Below are 8,407 nucleotides of genomic sequence, written 5' to 3'. Positions count from 1 at the left end.
AATCACTCCAAACAACATGATGACAGTCAATGTACTGTCACAAAATCACAGTTTGAATCCTGCCACCTTTTTTTCAGATGAAAGACTAAATTGACAAATTGCTTATTTTGTGTCTCAGTCTAAGACTGGGTTTCCTCTCCTTGTCTATCTTCCAGAAAGTTTTCCAAGTGCTGAAAATTGAAAATTTAATATGCTGTACATGTTCAGGTTAGAGGATAGATGCCAATGAAGAATATCAATAATAAAGCATGCCTTTTCATAAATTTAATGTTTTTATGTGCTCCAACCAGGAAGGTAGAGAGTAGGACCCAGTGCCAACTGCCCAGTGGAATATTGCCATTAGGAATTGTACACGGAATCCTGAGAATCTCATTCAATCACTACTCACCTAGAGCTCCAGGAGAGAGAACCATTTCATTTACTCCCCTAGATTCTGTTGGCTTGTGAGACACATTTAACACTGTCCATATCTAGAGAGGTCCAAAGTAGATTTATTTCTTTGAGGTAATGTTACATTTTATGGGGGAGAGGTTTTGAGACAGGGCTCCCATCCTGGAGAAGTCATAATTAACCTAGAAAGTAGAGGTATGCCTCTGTGTAGCCAATATTTATTCTAGCCAATGGAGACCTGGTAGTAGTACCTGGTTCTTTCTCAGAGGACCTCTGGACTTTAAGGCTATCTACACATATCCCTATCCTCAGAGCATGAACACCTTAGTTCTGTCCTGGGGGCATTGTGTATTTCTCCTGAAAAAAAAAATCTGTTCATCAAGAATGGGCTTGGAGACCTCTGTGCCCCAATGTGGCAATTAACTGCAGTTGGCAGACTCTCAAAGACCTGTCCTACAGATCTGGCTATTCTCTATGCTGCACCCAAGCTAAACAGCGCTATTCAGCATGCTCACAACATACCTTACTCACTCCTAAGACTCTGCATATGGAGATCCTCTGGTTCGGCCCAGGTCCAATCCACAGTCAGACCAAATTCCATGTTTCATTTGGAATTTGACTGCACATCTCCTTCAGTGGACTCCTCAGACAACCCTTTTAGTCTTTCCTATAGGTGACCGTGAGCCAAAACTAATCATTTGTTTCCTTGACAAAAAGCTTGAAATGAAAAACAAAATACTGTATTCACTACCAGTATTTAATGTTTCATTTTTTATTATTATTCTGTTTTGTCCACAATAAATTTTAAAATCAATATGTTCTGTGGCAGTGCAGACTCAGTGAGAAAAAGGGAGATTTTAAAGTGGCCAATGGACAACCAGGGCACTGAGAAAACTGTCCTCAACAAGTTCTAAGCCTTTTTAAAAATATGTTTCCGGAGACTTTGGCATCTCTGCAAAGAGGAAACCCATAAATGTGGGAATCTCTCTCCTTCTCAAGAGATCAGCCTTCAGCTCTAGTAGTGACTGTGCCCTTGAAGACTTTGGGTGCTCAAGGTTTTCTGGTGAAGCCCCTTTATGGATAACCATGCGATTGATTTCTCAGGTGACTCAGCACTGCAAGTACAAGTTCAAATATTTGTTTAGACAAAAACGCTTTCTTTTCTGCCTTGATTTGGATTGTGTAGTAACTAAAAAAAATCACTAAAGATTGCAGTATAGGGGAAATTAGTTGTCTCTAGTGGAATCTCCCTGGGCACACAAACCATGTTTAAGGCAGGCCCCATGCTCAGCAGTAGATGTCCAAAACCAGGTGAACTCAGTGGCAGTTTCAGAGGATGTGTCTCTCATACTGCTGTGTTTTGGCTTTTTAAAACGAAAAATCCTTACCAGGCTCTTGCTTTTCAATTTTGTATTTTTACAGGATTTCTCAATAGTCAAGTGTGTGTGAGTATGTACATGGGACACTGGAGTCTGGTCATCTTCCTCGGGGTGGGCGGATCAGCTGGTCCAGTATGAGTGCAGTGCAAGTGGTGACCCTGTCCACTTCAATGGCAGTCATCATCGTGGTTAGCAGGACAACGAAAGGTCCTTTTCACCTGGGCTCCACCATGTTCTGGTGAGGTCTTTTCATGTAGACCCAGTCTTCTGGTTGAACCTTTTGTGGTTCTGAAACAAGGCCGGCTTCATAGAGGGCACACAGTTTAGGCCAAACATACTTATATGAGCCCACTGGATTGCTCTGATCCTAGTTATTAATTCATCATCTTCCAGTTCTGCAACTACAGCCAACTGCAGGTTAGGTTCAATGGGGGCAGGGACAACATACATAATCCCCAAAGGGGTTAATCCCATCTGGTAAGGAAAATTCCTTACCTGATATAGGGCAAAGGGAAGGAGCATCATTCAGGTTCCACCAGTCTCCATGGTTGATTTAATTAAGGTCTCTTTTAATGTTTTGTTCATTCTTTCTACCTGTCCTGAACTTTGGGGTTGATATGCACAATGTAATTTCCAATCTGCCCCAATAAATCTTGCTACATCCTGGCTTACCTTGGACACAAATGCTTGTCCATATTCTGACCCCATATGAGGGAATTCATACCTGGGTAAGATATCCCCAGCAACTTCTTAGCTATTACCTTTGCAGTCTCGGTCTTCACCGGGAATGCTTCTATCCATCCAGAGAATGTGTCCACAAACACCAAAGTGTTTATGTAGGCATACTTCCCTGGCTTGATTTCTGTAAGACCAACTTCCCAGTAGGCTCCAGTGACTTACCTCACAGTTGAGAACCTGGATGTTTGGCAGTGTTGTGGGTATTGTTTAGCTGGCAAGCTCTGCAGCTTGACACTGTATTCTTGAGTGTTCTCTGCACGTCTCTGAAAGTCACCTTAGATTGTCTTCACTGTATTGGCCATCTCTCTGACTCCCTTGTGAGTGACTGTGTGGATTTTCCTGAGGTTGGTTTTTGCCAAGGAGGTGGGTAATGTTGGCTTACCTTCAGCCGTTTGCCACCAGACTTCTCAACATTGATTCATGGGCTGATTCTTAGCCCATCTGATCTCCTCTTCTGTATAGACTGGGAATTCTGGCAGGTTGGGTTTGGGTGGCTCAGGCAGGATGGCAGCCAACATGGAGGCAGCTGTTTCTTCCAGGGCTATCTCCTTAGCACTTTTGGCCAGTGTTGATTAGTAAGGTTTGATATTGAGTCATGTGGGCATTACTGAGCCACTGATCAGGCGGCTGTTAGAGTATCCCTTCAGTTGCATGGGATGTAGTTATGGCTAAATTCTGTCCCAAAGTTAATTTATCTGCATCCTTAACCAATATAATGCTGTAGGTGCAATGATGGTGGCCACCCTAACTTCTTTGACAAATAAGCCCCTGGTCATTTCCATGGCCCAATAGTTTGGGTAAAGATCCCATTGGCTGTTCCTTTATGTTCCTTAATGTTCATTAACACATAGACAGAATGGCTTAGTAATGTCTGGGAGCCCCAAAGCAGGGGCCGACAGCAGGGCCTGATTTATTCTCTCAAAGGGCCTTTAGTATTACTGAGTCCAAGCAAAGTGTTTGCCTTCCTTGGCGGCTTCATATAAATGTTTGGTTTTCTCAGCAAAGCCTGGAACCCATAGTCTGCAGAGCCTGTGGACTCCAAGAGCTCTCTCCCCTGTCTTGGGCTCTGGGGTGGGGATGTTGAGGATCTTCTCTTATCTAAGCCATCACTGGCCCTCTTTCAGAATATAACTAAGATAGGGGACTTCTGTCTTACACAACTGTGATTTTTTTTGGCAGATGCCCAATATCCTATGTTCCCCAGGGCCTGTAGGAGATTCTGGGTCCAAATAGGTCACAACTATTAGGTCACCTATGTACCAAAGAATAGTTATGTCTGGGTTATTAGCCCGGTACTCACCCAAGTCGTCATGCAAAGGTTCATCAAAAATAGTGGATCCAGGTCAGACGTCCATTAATGCCTCTTTGGGTATCATACTATTCAAAGGCAAAATATTCCTGGATTTTGGGAGCCAAGATTAGGCTGAAGAAGGCATCTTGTAGCTCTAGAATGAAATACCATTTCTGAACTGGTGGCAACTAGCTCAATAAGGAGTAAGGATTAGGCACTATGGTGGGGGTGGGGTGTATGTTCATTACCCTACAGTAATCTTCCCATACATAGGTCTTGGATGGGGTGGTAGTCATTGGAATTTGGCTTCTTCACAGGCAATAAAAGGGTGTTCCATGCCGATTGTCATGGCCTGAGGACTCCCAGACCAAGCAGTTTTTGGATATGGGGGGTGATGCCCTTCCATGCCGCTTGAGACTTGGGAAATTGGTGGACCCATGCTGGGTCTTCCCCACGGCTTAAGCTCTATAAATATAGGAGGTTGATGTTTCTCCAAGCCCAGGCCTGGGGAAACTTTTCAACCAAACATCCAAATCTTATTTGGGGGTGGGGGTTAGGGGTGGCTGGTGACTTGTATAGTCTATGCTCATGCTCAGAAGCCAAGTTAAGTGTCAGTACCTGGATTGGATCACTGTTCTGATCCATTAACCAGAGTTTCCCAGGTTTAAAATGAATTTGGGCCCTCATTTTTGCTAGGAGATCTCTCCCCAGTAAGGGGTAGGGGCACTTGGGAATGACTATGAATGAATGGGTTACCAGTCCCATTCCTAAGTCTGCTTGATGTTCTTCAGGTAGTCCATGAATATTGTTTCATGCCTGTGGCCCCCTGAACCCAGTACTTCTTGGAAGACAGTGGCCCTTCAGCCTTTAAGAGCACTGAATGTTAAGCTCCAGTATCCACCAGGAAGTCTAGAGGCTTCTCTGCTCTAAGGGTTACCCTGTGCTCAGGGAGAAGGTCCAAACCCTGTCTCCCTCAATCTTCTTCCTCAGTGACCATAGTCTTAACCTTTGGCTTTCTCTTTGGGCATTGCTTAGCTCAATGTCCTTCCTCCTTACAATAGGTGCATTGGTTCTTACCTAATATTGCTCAACGACCTCCTGTAGGCTCTATTCCTTTAGCCATACTTTGGAGCTGGCCCTTCCTTTCTCTTTGGTCCTCTATATTATTGGCAAGAAGGATTTTGGCCAAATCTCTATTCCATATCTTTCCTGTCTTAATCTTTTCATCTTTAGTCTCCCTATTATGGTACATCTCTGCAACCTCCACTAAATCCCTCAATGTCTTCTCTCTAATCTTTCTAATTTCTGTAACTTCCTCCTGATGTCTGGTGCCAAGGGATGTATAAACACCAGTGCTATTGTGTTAGAATTCTCTGCCTCCTCAGGGTCTAGGTGCCTAAAATGGTGGAATGCATTCATAATCTACTCAAGAAACTCTGCTTGGCCATTGTTACTCTCCTGTCTGACATCATAATCCTTAGCTAAATTTGTGGGCCACTGAGCAGCTGCCCTGAGATCTGCTATTAGAGTTTGGTGATAGACTCAGGGATGCTCCCTGTCTTCATCCATATTGTAGTCTCAAGCTGATCTCCTGAGGGAAATCCATTGTCTATGTCATCAGGGTTCTAGGTTGGAATGCCATCAGCTCCCAAAATGTTCTATCAGGCATTCAAAAATGATGTGTTTCTTGTCCTCAGTGGTAAAGAAAATTTAAAAGAGCTGCTGACAATCATCCCAAGTGGGCTGATGAGTGAAAAGGATGGTGTCTAAGAGTCCAATGAGCTCTCTAGGGTTGTCAGAGAATCTTGCATTCACTCTCTTCCACTTATCCCAGCAGTAACAAAGAGCCAATAATGGTGGGGTTGATTCCCTTGGTTGACTGTCCCCATAGCCCCTTGGGTAGATCAGTGGAAACTGCCTCCGGCTCAACAGCCTCAGGAGGCAACACTTGCCTGCTTTGTTCCCTGTGTTGTCCCCGTCTCCATTTCTGAAAATGACACTGGGGCTTCCTCCAGGGCTTCCTCTGGTGGAAGTGCAGGTGGTGCAAAAGCTTGAGTGTCTGTGTGTTGGGGAGAGGTCATCCTTAGGAGATGCTGTACTATAAGATTGGGAAAAGAGGTGTGGGATATATGGGGACTTCCTATTTCCATTCTCCTACCAGGGCTGACAGTGCTTCTGGTGGTGAAGAAGCATTAGCAAGGGAGAAAAGAAAGACTTAACCCAAGGTGGTAGATTGGTAACCAAATCCTTCCAAAATACTACATAGGGGAGCTGATGAGGGTGCCCCTGTGTCTTTTGAAACACTGTCTTCTACTGTCAACACTGTGGGGAGATGCAAGCTTCCCTCTGGTGGCCAGCCAACTTCAAAAGCTGGCCACTTTTAGCTGCAATATGTAGTCATCTTCCCTTTCCTCACATCCACCAAGAGATTGCGAGCTCTAGTCCTAACTTCCTTAAAGTGAGCTAAAACAATATTTAGAGGGTGAGAATCAGCGTGCAACAAAATCTGGTGCAAAACCAAACAAACACTATAAGGAGCACAGTGGACAAACCCGCTTGCACGAAGTAGCCTCTTCATGATTGGAGCCAGAAATAAATCCAAACACTGGAGTCACCAACTGTTGCCTTAGAAACCAGAGGTAACATGGGGAGGAACGTAGCCTGTGATGAGGCTCCTATTCCTCTATCACAAATTCCTTCATACCCCCAATAGGAAATTGATATACCCTTGGGATCAGGAAAATCTTCCTGACCTTCGGCGGTGGTGGCCCTTCAGTGTGTCCACTCTTAGTCACCCTCTTTCACTTATTCAGACATCTTGAGGTAAGAACAGACACAGACAGTACAGAAATACTGATGCCACTCACCCACCAGACTAGACTCTATTGGTCATGGGTTCTGGGAATCTGCTGGGGAATCTGGACAAGCCCCCAGAATGTTATGCCTAGTTCGCAAGAAACCCAGGAGACTGCTAGAGATTGACACTGATGCAAATACATGAGGGTCTTTATTATCTGAGTCCTGACTCAGGGACACAGCCTTCCCTGCTCTGTAGGTTCAAAATGCAACTTGGGTCTAGGAGTTTGAGGTTTATATATGAGAGATGCAGAAGCTGGGGCTTTAGAGCCTTGGCATTACATGCATGGGAAGGGGGTAAAGAAATGCTATCCTTCAAATTGATAATGTTTGTTCAGACAGCAAGGTCAGACCATACAACTGGAAAAGTACCTTTTTGACCTGGGAAGAAATAACTCATTCCATCATCAGAGGCTGAGGTATTTTTACAAGCTGGCCATAGCTGTCTGGAAATACTTGGTTGTCTCTTTCTCACAGCTCAAGAGTAGGGTCCTTAATCAGTTTAAGGGCATTAATTTTCTGCCTCCTTCAAAGGCAGGAGACATCTGCATGGAGGGGGGAATGCTGGCTGTTTAACTCAGCTTGGGGACTAGTACAAGGCCCTGTACCAAGGGTTAACACAGAGACAAGGGTAGGCTGGCTTTTGCCCACTATTCTGTAAGTTTCTAGTGTGCTTATAGGCAACTCTTTCTTTAGGTTGGGAAAATTTTTCATCTATGCTTTTGATGAACATGTTTTCTGGGCCCTGGCCCTAACAATACTATTATTGTTAGGTTTGGTCTTTTAAGAGTGACCCAGATTTCTTGGATGTTTTGTATCAGGAACTTTGTGTATTTATCATTTTCTTTGATTGATGTATTGGTTTCTTCTATTGTATTTTGTACACCTGAGATTCTCTTCCATTTTTTTTTGTATTCTGTTGGTGATATGTATTTCCTGTTCTCTTTTGTAGGTTTTCCATCTCCAAGATTCCCTTAGTTTGTATTTTCTTCATTGATTCTATTTCCATTTTTAGTTCTTGAACTGCTTTATTCATTTCCTCTATCCATTTAGTTGTATTTTCCTGTATTTCTTTAAGGGATTTTTTTCATTTCCTCTTTAAATTCTCTTATCATTTTTATAAGATTGGATTTAAGGTCATTTCCTTGGGTTTTAGCCATGTTAGGATATCCAGAATACCTGGGCTCCCGTGGTGCCGTGTGGCTCTGGTTGTTATTGATTGTGTTCTTGTGCTGGTCTTTATCTATTTAGGTTTTGCAATTATTATAGGTTTTGGATGCTGAATTCTGAGTTTATCTTTGTTGGATGGAGTGGTTTTGTTGTTTTGGACTTTCCCCTGGCTTCTTCCCTTTCCTCTGTCCTTTGTCCTCTGTGGCCCGAGGTTCTGGTAACTAGTAAAGTCCAGTAGAATGTCTCATGGAGATTTTATGGTCTGGAGGGTCTGCATGGCCCCTAGGGTTTGGGGTGCTAAGCTTGCCTCTGGGGTCCCTAACACCAGTGTGGCCTGGTATCACTGGTGCTGGTGATCTTCAGGGAAATCAGGTGGAGTTGTAGCCCAGAAAATGGAGTCCAGGGGTTCAGAGCAGTTGAAGGCTGCTGGGTGTGCTTAAAGAGGACTTGGTGGGCAAGGGCTTGGGGTGGGGTCTTACCTGGTTGTCCCTGGTGCCAGCAGGCCATGCTGTGGGCTGGAAAATGGAGCTCATGACACAGGGTGTGGCTTACTGCTATTAGATGTGCTTTAAGGAGACTTCCT

Source organism: Rattus norvegicus, chromosome 10 (genome assembly GCF_036323735.1).
Source record: "Rattus norvegicus strain BN/NHsdMcwi chromosome 10, GRCr8, whole genome shotgun sequence".
NCBI lineage: Eukaryota > Metazoa > Chordata > Mammalia > Rodentia > Muridae > Rattus > Rattus norvegicus.
Note: the sequence above shows the minus strand (reverse complement) of the source record.